Source organism: Mesoplodon bidens (assembly GCF_964165515.1).
Source record: "Mesoplodon bidens genome assembly, chromosome: 1".
In the NCBI taxonomy this organism is placed as follows: Eukaryota; Metazoa; Chordata; class Mammalia; order Artiodactyla; family Ziphiidae; genus Mesoplodon; species Mesoplodon bidens.
Genome location: NC_138176.1, coordinates 225,572,842 through 225,586,734, shown reverse-complemented (window position 1 = coordinate 225,586,734; position 13,893 = coordinate 225,572,842). Strand labels below are relative to the sequence as shown.

The window sequence follows — 13,893 nt, the reverse complement described above, 5'->3', positions numbered from 1 at the left end:
GTAGGCTATTCTTGTAGCTGATACTTGGCTGTTTCAAGTTTTGTTTCTCCTGCCTATTGAAGCACTTTTTCTATTCGTATTTACTTAACACCAGCTGTGCATCATTTACTGTGCACAGTAAGGCACTCCAAAACCAATATGAGTAAAACAAGATATGTCTCTTGCCCTCATAGAACTTTCTGTCTAAGAGAGGCAATGGGAAAGTGAACAGAAAATTATAGATAGCTTAAAAGCAGTGATGATAATTTCTCACTGTATATAGCCATAAATAACGAAATAGAAGCCTTTTTTTTTTTTTTTCATCCATCTTTAGTCTTTCTTTGGTAAAAGATCAGTGTGATTTCGTGGAAAGAACACGAGTGTGACATCTCTATTTCTATTCCTGACTCTTTCACTAACTGGCTATGTGACAATGAACAAGTTAAACTAACAAAATCTTACTTCATATGCATTTTATTTATTTCAGACAGATTACCTGTGAGAAGAAAGCAACAATAGTTGGTTTGCGTTAGAGCCTGAGGCTTAAAGGAGGAGGGAGATGTTAACACAAATTATTACAAAGATGGCAAATGTTACTATTAAAGTAAGTTGATTAAATGTAAAATAGATAGCTAGTGAGAAGCAGCCACGTAGCACAGGGAGATCAGCTCGGTGCTTTGTGACCAGCTAGAGGGGTGGGATAGGGAGGGTGGGAGGGAGACGGAAGAGGGAGGGGATATGGGGATATACGTATACCTATAGCTGACTCACTTCATTATACAGCAGAAACTAACACACCATTGTAAAGCAATTATACTCCAATAAAAATGTTAAAAAATTTTTTCTCTTTCTGATATTTAATTGCTAGTGTCTAGAAATGCAACAGATTTCTGGTTATTACTTCTGTATACAGCAACTTTGCTGAATTCATTGATGAACCCTAGTAGTTTTCTGGTAGCGTCTTTGGGATTTTCTGTGTATCACATCATGTTATCTGCAAACAGTGACACGTTTACTTCTTCCTTTCTAATCTGGATTCCTTTTGTTTCTTTTTCTTGTCTGATTGCTGTGTCTAGGACATCCTAAACTATGTTGAATAAAAGTGGTGAGAGCGGGCGTCCTTGTCTTGTTCTTGATCTTAGAGGGAATGCTTTCAGCTTTTCACCATTGAGTGTGATGTTTGCTGTTGGTTTTGTCATATATAGCCTTTATTATGTTGAGGTGTGTTCCATGTATGCTCACTCTCTGAAGAGTTTTTATCATAAATGGATGTTGAATTGTATCAAAAGCTTTTTATGCATCTATTGAGGTGACCATATGGTTTTTATTTTTCAGTGTTTTAATATGGTGTATCACACTGATTCATTTGTGGTTATTGAAAGATTCTTGCATCCCTGGAATAAATCCCACTTGATCATGGTATATGATCCTTTTAATATATTGTTGGAGTCAGTTTGCTAGTATTTTGTTGAGGATTTTTGCATCCATGTTCATCAGTGATATTGGCCTGTAATTTTTTGTGTGTGTGTGGTATCTTTCTCTGGTTTTTATATTAGGGTGATGGTGGCCTCATAGAATGAGTTTGGAGGTGTTCCTTACTCTGCAATTTTGGAGAATAGTTTCAGAGGGATAGGTATTAGCTCTTCCCTAAATGTTTGGTTGAATTCACTTGTGAAGCCATCTGGTCCTGCACTTTTGCTTGGTGGGAGTTTTTAAATTACTGATTCAATTTCAGTACTGGTAATTGGTCTGTTCATATATTCTATTTTTTCCTGGTTCAGTCTTGGGAGATTGTACCTTTCTAAGAATTTGTCCATTTCTTCTAGGTTGTCCATTTTATTGTCATATAGTTTCTCTTAGTAGTCTCTTATGATCCTTTGTGTTTCTGTGGTGTCAATTGTAACTTCTCTGTTTTCATTTCTGATTATTGATTTGGGCCCTCTCTGTTGAGTTAACATTTGAACTCAGGTAGTCTGACTCAGAGTCTATACTTACAACCATTATGTAACTTCTTAATGTTAGTAATTTGTACTAGGTTTTTGAGTACTTACAGTCTGCCTGGCACTGGCTAATTCCTTTACAAAACTTTCATTGGATCTTCACAATAACCCTGTAAAGTGGATACTGTTATTTCTAGTTTGCCTTGGAGTAAATGAAGGCTTAGACACGTTCATGACTTTTCAAATAACAAAGCTTCTGTTTTTACACCTTATAGTTTGCTACTTCAGTCAACATTGAAAGGTTTATCCATGTTTGATGTTTTGCTTCAAGAAGTATAGGTGTGCCACTCTTATTTTTTGGAAATTTGATTTTTCTTTTCTTTTTCTACTCTTCCTACCTACCTTTTACTTACTTATTTTTTACTTATTTAGCTTGTTTGTGTCCAAACTTTTTTTCATGGAAAAATCAAACCACCAATAAAAAGCCTTATAAATAGTGTTCTTAATTAGAACCCAGTATATAATATAGATAAGAAGGGTCCCATCCTGGTTGACATCAAGAGATCATGGGTTTCTTACTCATTGCTCTACAATCATCTCATGATGTGAAAATCACTCTGCAGCCTGCAAAGGGAATATTGGTCCAATGGAAGCTTGTTAGAATAAAATCAAAGTGGAACCTAACCTCCTAATTTATAATCTAGAACTCTTTCTAGCTTTCTGCCCTGCCCCCCTATATCTCTCATCTTATATTGGGTTTTTTTTTAAGTGTATTGAATTTTTAGTAAATTATACATACTAGTGTTCAAATATTACTTACATATGAAAGTGATGCTTGATTGGACCTGGATCAAAACAACACCACATAAGAAGCTATAAATATTATTGGAATAATTTGAATATAGATTCAATATTATATGTAATATTGTATTAATAGTTAATTTCTGAATAATTAATACTATTTCTACATAATAATTGTATTGTTTTATAAGAAAATATCATTGTTGTTCTTAGGAGATACGTTTGGTTAAGGGTTGAAACGTCATGCATGCTGTCTATAACTAATTGTCAAGTGGTCCAGCAAAAAATAAATAAATAAATAAACATGGGGGAGAGAGATTGAATGGAAGCATGTTAAAGCAAATATAGCAAGATAAGTAAACAAGGTGGTTTAGGTAAAGGTATGTAATTTTTTTCGATATTCTTGCTGCTTTTCCATAGGTTTGTAACTTTTGCTGGGAAGAATATACTTCTGAGAAAATACTGAGAGATTGTCTCTTGGGTTTCCCTTACATAGTTTCCCTCTAGCTGTGGATAATTGAGAATTAAATCTTGATGTTAAAAATAAAATTTTTCGGTTGCATATTCAGAATTAGAAATTTTTTTACTTTACTTTCAGAGTTCAGTAAATTCTTACCAAATGCTTTCTGTGTCTTAGAAACAACACGTAGGTTAACGTATTATGCACTTTCCTTGAAAACACCTGGTATAGTCATATTTAACACTGTAAGGTATGGTAGGATGCACCTAATCTATGCCTTACCGCATTTTATAGGTGAGGAAAAGTTGTTGAGAGGTTAAATAATTTGTTGGAGATTGTACAAGTGATCTCTGAGAAAACCAAGACTCAAAATCTTCACCATTTTGAGCTTGACTGAATGAATTTCATGAAATCATTTAGTTCCTCATTCATCAGTCATTCTAAGTGTCTTTTTCTTTCTTCCTCCTTATTTCTTCCTTCCATCCTTCCTTTTATTGATGTTTTTCTGATTAAGTTTTCAAAATTGGTTAATTTTGGAACTAATATTTGTTAAACACCTATTATGTGTCAGGCATTGTGCTAATTGCTGAGGCTATAACAATAGAAAAGACAGACATGGGTTCTGTCCTCATAGAGCATAGAATTTAAGAGATTGTTACTTCATTGTGAGTATGTCCTGGGATTTTCTGGCTCTGCTGGTATCATGCTAAAGCAGTCTTATAGCATTTTCTGTTTAGAATGCTTTCACTTTGTGCTTCATGCTCTTCTCAGTGTTTGTCCATCTTGTCTCTAAGCCTCTTGCATATATATTCTGTTTGCTTCTCTAGTTTAGGTGTCCTGCCATGTCTCCTATAACACCCTCTACTTCCCATGTTACAGCCCTTGTGACAATGAATAGTAATTGCTTTTGAAATCACTCTTAACCTATAAATGCCATTAGGGAAATTATTATATTTATTTTTGTTCATTAAAATGTGCTGGGAATATTACCTGGAATATTTTAGGCAGTTAATAAGTGGCTTTTTTAGTGATTGAAAAAAGGAAGTATAGGTTTCAAAGTTTAACGTATGACAAAAACAGTAAGGAATTGGAAAATCAAATTTGTGGTTTGGAATTTGTTTTATCATTCTCTCTTTTTCATGAGACCTAGGCCACACGCCTAATTAAAAACCAAACCAAACAAAAAACAGTAGCGGATTGCTCTGTGCACACTGTCTGTAGCTTGTCTGGTGCCAGCCTGCATTTAGTATGATTTGGTAACACTAAATCATTCCCAAACCCAAGATTCACTTGAGGTCTTTTGATACCCCTCTTCCTCCAAACCCACCAAAGAATTTATATTGTTTTAAAGTCAGCCTAGGGAATAGTTTAGGTGAGTATTCTTTCAGGGTTTACAAAGGAGGCTCTAAAGATTGGGCACAGACTGAATTTTGGACTTTACCCATAGATATCTAGGGTCCACAGGAATAAATATCCAGTGAGTTGTCTTTCATATGTTCTCCCATTCCCAAAGAATCCGTCGTTTCCATCAATATCAGGAACTTTTACTATATGCCTAATTAGACTGAGCACTTACTGTTGGGAACAAAGAACCACATTGACTGTAGAGCCTGTATTAGTCTCTCATTGCTCCTGTAAAAATTACCACAAATATAGTGGCTTGAATAACAGTTGTTTTTTAGGTTCAGAAGCGTAAACTTGGTTAGCAGCGCTGTGTTTCTTCTGGAGGCTCTGGAGGCAGTACAGTTTCTTGAGTTGTTTGAACTTCTAAAGGATGCCTGCGTTCCTTGATTCATGGCCCCTTCTTCCAGCTTTGAATTCCCCAGCACAGCATCTTCAAATGTTCAACTCTGCTTCTGTTGTCTCCTTCTTTTTCTTTGTTTTTATCATCATTTGCCTTCCCTCACTTTAACCCTCCTGCCTCTCTCTTATAAGGACCTTGTGATTACATTAGTTTACCCAGATAATCCAGGATAATTTCCTCATCTCTACACCTTTAATTTAATCACACCTATAAAATCCCTTTGCCATGTAAGGCCACGTATTCACAATTCTGGGGATTAGTATGTCAACATCTTTGGGGGCTCTTATTTAGCCAGTTGCAGCACCTATTCTTTTAATTCTTTCTTTGAGATGATATACTAATATTGTATAGCTAGTGATTTAGTTTGCAACTCTTTTCTTACTAGATATATAATATTGGCAGAACACTTGGTTATTAGTTATTTTTCTCCTTTTTTTTTTTTTGGCCACACCACATGGCTTACTGGATCCTAGTTCCCCGACCAGGGATTGAATCCACGCCCTTGTCAGTGAAGGCCTGGGTGCCTAATCACTGGTCCGCCAGGGAATTCCCTAAAGTGTACAGTTTTTATGTTTATATATATATATATATATATATATATATATATATATATATGTATGTATCTCCTTCAAATCATCACCGCAATCAAAAGATTTCCTCCTGCCCTTTTGTGATTCCTTCTCTTCTACCTTCCCTACCCCCAGGCTTCCACTGATCAATATAGACTAGTTTATATTTTCTAGAATAACTTGTCAATAGATTTACCCAGTTTGTGCTCCTTTTTTTTCCTGGTTCCTTTCACTCAGCATAATTATTTTGAGATTCATCCATGCTGTTGAATGTATTCATAGGTCATATTTTGCGTGTGAATATCCATTTGTTCCAGCACTATTCATTAAAAAGACAATTCTTTATCCACTGAATAACCTTTGCACCTTTGTCTAAAATCTGTTACCCATCTATATGTCGGCTTATTTCTGGACTTTGTCTTCTGTTCTCTTCATCTCTGACTATCTTTCTGCCAGGACCACATGGTCTTTGATGACTGTGGCTTTACAAGTCTTGAAGTCAGGTTGTATTAGTCTTCCAGCTTTATTCTTTTTCTGAGTTATTTTGGATAGTGTAGGTCTTTGGAATTTCCAAATGTAGTTTAGAATCAGCTTGTCAGTTTCTGTCTTGCTGGGATTGGATTTGATTTTGTTGATGAATTTTGGGGGAATTTACATCATAATTATATTGATCTACTAACCCATGAAAAAGGAGTGTCTCTACATTTATATAGTCTTTAATTTCTTCCAGCAATGTTATGTAGCTATCAGTATATGCATATTGCCCATCTTTTCAGATATATACCTATGTATTTCATATTTTCTATTGGAAACATTATTTTTACTTCAGTTTCTGAGTGTTCATTGCTGGCAGATAGAAATACAGGATTTTTTGGATATTGATCTTGTATCCTGCAGCCTTATTTAACTCAGTTATTCTAGTAGATTTTGTAGTTTCTGTCTGATTTTATATGTAGGCAATTATACTGTCAGCAAAAAAAAGACAGTTTACTTCTTCCTTTTTTTTTTTTTTTTCTGCACTGCAGGGCTTGTGGGCTCTTATTTCCCCTACCAGGGATTGAACCCTTGACCTCAGTGGTGAAAGCTTGGAGTTCTAACCACTGGACCACCAGGGAATTCCCTACTTATTTCTTTATAGTTTGGATTTTTTTGAGGAGGGGGTTGTTCTTTTCCCTTGCCAGATTATCTAGCATAATGTTGAATAAAAGTGATGAGAGCATAAATCTTTGTCCTTATCCTGATCTGAGGGGTGGGGGAGACATTCAGTCCTTTATCATTAAATATGATGTTCCTGTAGGTTTTTCATGGATACCTTTTATCAGATTGAAGAAGCTAGCTTCTATTTCTAGTTTGCTGAGAGTATTTATCAGGAATTGCTTTCTCTTATTAGTTTAATTTGGTGTTTAATGCTAAAACAATAATTTTTGGATGTTAAACCAATCTTGCATTCTGATGGTGTACTCATCTTGGTCATGAAGTATTATCCTTTTCATATATCACTGAATTTGATTTGGTAAAATTTTGTGATTTTGTGTAGAATTTGTACATCTACATTCATGACTAACATTGGTCTATGGTTTTCTTTTAACATCTTTGACAAGTTTTGGTATCAGGATAATGCCAGCCTCAAAATGAGTGGGAAGTCATTCCTCCACATCATAATCTGAATAGTTTATGTAAAATGAGTACTTATTTCTTAAATGTTTTATAGAATTTGTTAGCCAAGCTAAGTAGGCCTGGAATTTTGTTCGGTGAATTTTTAAACTACAAAGTCAGTTTTTTTTAATACTTTAGAGCTCTTTTCATTTATTATCAAAGTTGTCCAATTTAGTGGCATCAACTTATTCATAATATTCCTTTATTATTCTTTTAATGTTTGCAAAATATGTGGTGATGTTGCCTATCTTATTTCTGATCTTGGTAATTTGTGTCTTCTCTCTTTTTTTGCTTCATGAATTTTTCTTTCTATTTTTTCTATTGCTTTGATTTTCATTGTGATTTTTATTATTTCCTTTCTTCTGCTTTGGGTTTTATTTACTATTGCTTTACTTAAGGTCAATGATTTTTAGACTTTTTCCTAATATAGGCTTTTAGTACAATAAATTTAGTTCTAGGTACAGCTTTGGCAGCATCTCACATATTTTGATGGGTTGTATGTTCATTTTGTTTCTGTTCAAAATCGAATTCTCTTTTGACTTTTCCGTTGAACCAGGGATATTTAGAGAGATGTTACTTAGTTTGCAAGTAACTGATATTAATTTTTTGAAATTTGTTTTATGCCCCAGAATATGGTCTGTTGTGGTGAATGTTTCAAGTACCCTTGAAAAGAATGTGTATTGTGCTGTCATTGGGTATAGTGTTCTGTAAATGTCAATTAGGTCAAGTTGGTTGATAGTGTTGTTCACGTCTTATATAACCTTACTGATTTTCTGTCAACTTGGCCTATCAAGTATTGAGAGAGGGATATTGAACTCTCCCACTGTCGTTCTTTCTCAGGCCTTGGGTAGTTTCCTTACATGCTTACAGTGAGTGGTGCTCCACAGAATACGTGAGGGCAGCCTCCTTCACATCTCTGGTGTTCTTTCTCTTTTCAGCCCTCTCCTCTTCAGTACTTGGTCCTAAGAACTCTCGCCACCTTCTCTCAGACACGTAGGTCTGTCTCTTCAACTCAGAGAACTGAACTGGACTGGACTTTGCTTAGCTTCCCTCTCCCTGTGTTTTGGGCTAGAAATCTTAAAACAGTGAGCCTGGGAAACCGTAGGACTCCTTGTTTTTTTCCATCTCTAAGGGATCCCTCTCTTTAGTTTTCTGAGGTCTTGCGTCTTAAAAACTGTTGTTTCTTTTATTTTATTTGGTGTTTTCCATTGTTTTATTTTGTAGGGGAAATTGTAGTTACTCTGTGTTAGCCAGAGTGGAAGTTCTCCCCTTATTTACTTTATTTTAGCAAAAAATTGTTCATTGCTTGGTATGTGGCACCATCTGACATGATAAAAATTCAGAGCTGAATAAGTCATAATATGATCAAGGAATTCAGAACAAACAGGGAAACAGATACTTATAAATAACCATGACATCAGATAGTAAATACTATTCAGACTCTAGTATTATGAACTAAGTGATATGACAACAGGAGTAATCAATTCTAAATTTATAGGGGAAACAATGACATTTAAACTGAATTTTGTTAGATGAGTGAATTTTGCTGTGTGGAAAAGCATTTTGGTACATGCTTTTTGTGACGTGATTACTCACTCAACCAATCAGATTTCTTCTTTAGTGCCTGCCTGGAGTTATGAGAAAACCACTGTATATCTCTATTTCAAACTATTATGAAACTTTTACACATTGCTGATGGGAATGCATACTAGAATAGAATGCAAATGGCATTGCCACTTTGGAAAACTATTTAGCAGCTTCTTATAAAGTTATCATTTAACTCTAAAGTCCTACTGTTAGATATTTACTCAAGTGAAATGAACATACAGTTCACAGAAAAACCCCCCCACTATTCTGAATGTTTGTAGCAGATAAAAATATCTGTGCTATATCTGTACAGAGGATATTATTTAGCAATAAAAAAGAACAAAATACGGAGACATGCAGCAGTGTGGATGACTCTTAAGTGCATTGCACTGGAAGAAGTGAGACTCAAAAGGCTGCATTATGATTCCATTTGTATGACATTTTGGAATAGGCAAACTTAGGGGTAAAAGTCAGATCCGTGGGTTTGTAGAGGTTGACTACAAAGGGGTACAGAATATTTTTGTGTGTGATGGAACTGTTGATTGTGTTTGTGGTTACACAACTGTGTAGAAAAAGGTTAGTATAGCAGACTCATATCCTTAGAAAGAGCTGATTATAAGACGTATGGGAACTTGAATGGTAAATGGTTCCTTATACAAATATAAAACTTTCTGTAAATGATAAAAGTAGCTCAGTTTGCCTAGACTGTTTGTACAAACAATGTGGTTTATGCTAAACATCAGTTTTTATTCTGGGAGTCTGGTATTATGGTACATGGTAGGTAGAGGATACCTTAACAACCAGCACCAAATAAAAACCTTGGGAGCTGAGGCTCTAATGAGCTTCCCTAAACAAACATTTCACACATGGTCTCACAACTCATTGCTGCAGGGATTAAATACATCCTGTGTGACTCCACAGGGAGAGGACTGTTAGAAACTTGTGCCTGGTTTCCTCCAGACTTCACTCCATGTGCCTTTTCCCTTTGCTGATTTTGACTTGCATCATTTTGCTATGAGAAATTATAGCCGTGAGGATGACTACATGCTGAGTTCTGTGAGTCCTCCTAGTGAGTCACTGAATCTGAAGGTAGTCTTAGAGATCCTGACACAACTATGCATTTATCAAAACTCATAGAATTGTGTATGAGTTATGCCTTCAAAAATCCCTTGTATCATGTTTTAATTGTGTTTAAAAAGACAAAGGTCCCGAAGTTGTTAGGCTTCTTAAAGTTATGATCTATTTATGACTACAAGAAATTATCTCATGAAGTAATTTTCGTCTAGAAGAATGAACATGGGGGCTTCCCTGGTGGCGCAGTGATTAAGAATCTGCCTGCCAATGCAGGGGACACGGGTTCAAGCCCTGGTCCGGGAATATCCCACATGCCGTGGAGCAACTAATCCCATGTGCCACAACTACTGGGCCCGTGTGACACAACTACTGAAGCCCATGCACATAGAGCCCATGTTCCGCAACAAGAGAAGCCACTGCAATGAGAAGCCCGCAGCCCACGCACTGCAATGAAGAGTAGTCCCCACTCGCCGCCACTAGAGAAAGCCCGCGCGCAGCAACAAAGACCTGATGCAGCCAAAAATAAATAAATTAATAAATTAATAAATTAATTAAAAAAGAGAATGATCATGGGATTTGGCCTCATATAGCTCTGGATTTGAAAATCAGCTCTTTTATTTAGAAGATTTTTTTTTTTTTTGCTAAGCCTCAGTTTTCTCAACTTTTAAATGGCAATGTTAATTCCTATCTCGCATATGAAATGTTATAGAAAAGCTTGATGGGGATAAAGTTTAAGAAGGGGTCTTTTACTTTTATTTTTTTTTGCGGTACGTGGGCCTCTCACTGTTGTGGCCTCTCCTATTGCGGAGCACAGGCTCCGGACATGCAGGCTCAGCGGCCATGGCTCACGGGCCCAGCCACTCCGCGGCATGTGGGATCTTCCCGGACCAGGGCACGAACCCGTGTCCCCTGCATCGGCAGGCGGACTCTCAACCACTGCGCCACCAGGGAAGCCCAAGAAGGGGTCTTTTAAATTAGATGTATGTCAAGAGAGCAAATCCTGTGGACCTGTAACATGAACTCTAGGTTGCATGTGATTAGATGGTGTTAAAGTGGAAAAAAAGTGAAAAGTTAGTGACAAACTATTATGTTTTAGGCTATACTTATATTAATTAATGCATTCATTTATATCATGATCCACTTTAGATAAAATATCAAGTCACAATTAGGCATTTGTTGAAAAGAGAAAACTCCAGGGTCTGTTCTAAAATCAGAACAGCTCTCTGTTGTTCATATCAGCTCTACCTGTTTCCCATTTTAATAATTGGTTATGATTGTAACCTAGACTTGTTGAAAAACTCTTGGTTATAAAAGTCTGCAGGTAACCTACCAAGTGATTTCCTTGCCTGCAGTCTCTTAATAGTATTGCAGCTTCAACGTATTATTAGTAAACTCATTCTCTGTGGAAAAACTTAAGATATGACATTCAAGGCCCCTTAGTGCCAGTCCTTAAATCTGCCTTGCCATTCATCTTTTGCGTGTGTCTTTAGCCACACCAGGCAACTTGCATTTCAAGCACATTTTTCTTTTTTTTCCCTCATGTTCTTCTTTGTGTCTTCAGTGCTCTTCCCATCTTATTTGCTTAGTGAGTTCCTATTTATCTTTCAAAATCCATCTGAAATGTGTCTGCCTCTATGTACTTTACCAGCCTTTGTCTCTTCTTTTTCTCAGAAGCGTTACCTGATTATTTCCTTGCTCATGTATGTTATCATAGCACTTGATGAATGTATATATCAAAGAACTTGTTGGTTCACAACCTCCAGAATTCCCAGGTGACATTCAAAAGTGGCCCTGTACACGGAGGGCAAGGAGAGACCAAGGAAGAGGCAGACCGCTCCAGATTGGTAGGTGGCAGTTTAAATAAGCAAGGGCACTTACACATGAGGCTTGGCTTGGGCAGCTGCTAGATGAGTATATCTCTGCACCCACCCCGAGAATCTTAAGAGTTTATGCAGAGGCCTTAATGTTATTTATACAAGCCAGATAGTTGCAATAACATGTTATACTCTTAAGGCTGTGTCCTTGAAGTGGCTCCTGTGTGGGAACAGTGGGCAGAACTTAACATTCCAAGGACATGGAGGGAATAAAGAGCCTCCAATTGCCATGGTCCAGTTTGTGCATCAACCAGCAGTCACATCCTCTTGATGACCTTCTCCAAAGGCACTAGTACACATTTCATATTTATATATTTATATATCATCGAACACATTTTCTGTTTTTCCCACTATACTAAAAGGTATTTAGAGAATGGAAGACCATAATGTCTTCATTTTTGTATTCTCAATCCTTGGACCAGTACTTGGCATATACTAGATATTCAGTATTTGACACTAAATGAAGGAAAGAACATTGACATTAGAATGTATGGATGTTTCTTCTTACATTCTTATTTTTTTAACAGGGGAACGTTGGGTGGAACTATCCTAAGTTGAATGGGAAACACAGGAATAAACTCCATATTCAGGGATGACATTTATTATACTCAAAATAGTTCTTGTACTTTTACATCATATTTGCTATCCTAACAAATTTTTGTAGGTAATAATGGAGATGATACTCATTAGCATACCTTCTCTCATCAATATGACATGCTTTTGCTATCGTATTGTACCTTGGTCTTACCTAGACTCGTTTGCCTTCATAAGTATACAGCGCCTTCAAAGTTTTCTCTAGAAATCCAAAATCTACATCCTAGAGCGCTTTATTTTCTAAAATGACCAATTCCCTCTAGATAGTCAAAATTTCCATTATCTGAGTGTGACTTAGTAAAGGACATGGCTGTGTCCTTGAAGTGGCAAGTACTAAGTATTCAGTATTTGACACTAAGCGAAGGAAAGAACAAATAATTATGTCAAGGTACACCTACGAGCAATTCAATGAATTGATTCAAGTTGTATTTGCATTTTTAACAGTATTTGTTAATCTAATTAAATTACTAATTTATAAAGTTTGTTGGGGCTTTCCTCTAATCCATCTCCCTTCATTCTTTGGAGATTTTGGAGTAAATATAATCACCTTTGTTATCAAACAGTATTCCTGTTTCCATATCTTGCATTGCTTCTTTTTGTCTGTTTCTTTCAAACTTTTTCACGTTTTCAAACAGATATAGCAGTAGTTCTAAACCATGTTTACATTTCAGAATTTGGGAGAGATTTAATTGGTTTGAGGCTTGGCTATTTATGTGAAATTTTTAAGCTCCCTTGGTGATTCTTTTATCCTAACAACTCTGTACTTTGGGAGGGATCAGACTGCTACAGCCCTGTAGAGCAAAGGTGATATACTGTGTTTTCATGTAGTATCCCTTCTCATACTGACATTTTGTAAAATGGCATTTTGTACTAACTGTCATGTATTCACTCTCATCGTCTGCAATAGTGATATTATAGTATCAATACAAGGTCTAAACTTCTATAAAGTTTAATTTTATAATCTTTTACATTATAGTAATTTATGATATTTTATAGATTATATTTGCAATAACATAAGCCTCTGTGAAAAGAAAAATTTGTTAGAATTTAGAATAAATTTTGCTTTTCCCTTAATTATCTTTTACAGGCTTTGAAGTATGTTTTATGTTTTAGATACTTGACTTTTTAGTTACAGATACTTTATATGCAGTATCCAAAAACCCCAGACATTCTGTATTATGTAATTTGAAAATGAAGGGAAATAACTATACTTTTTGATGCATTTTAATGAATTTTAAAACTTTTTAAGGTAATAGGAGTTATTCTGAGATACAGTCTAAGTATTTAAAATAAAGATTGATACATTACATTAAGATAATTCTAATGTGATTATCCTGTAAAATCATTTTGTAAAATATTTTGTGGACTTAAAATTTCCTTTTATTTTAAAAGGTTCTTTCTGCTGGCTTATTACATAGTCAAATCACTTGCTATTTATTAAATATCTAGTTCAGTATGTATACTGAAATCTCTTTTGGAAATTTTAATTTTGTGATAGATTTTATTTTTCTGTCTTTGGGATATGTACCTGTCATGTGTTAAGTATTATGATAAC

General features: G+C 35.6%; 1 protein-coding gene across 3 annotated transcripts in view; it reads left to right on the top strand.

Annotated features, from left to right (window-relative positions):
• LRBA (LPS responsive beige-like anchor protein) overlaps positions 1-13,893 on the top strand; it is an 808,478-nt gene that overhangs the window by 424,321 nt on the left and 370,264 nt on the right. The window lies entirely within an intron of this gene.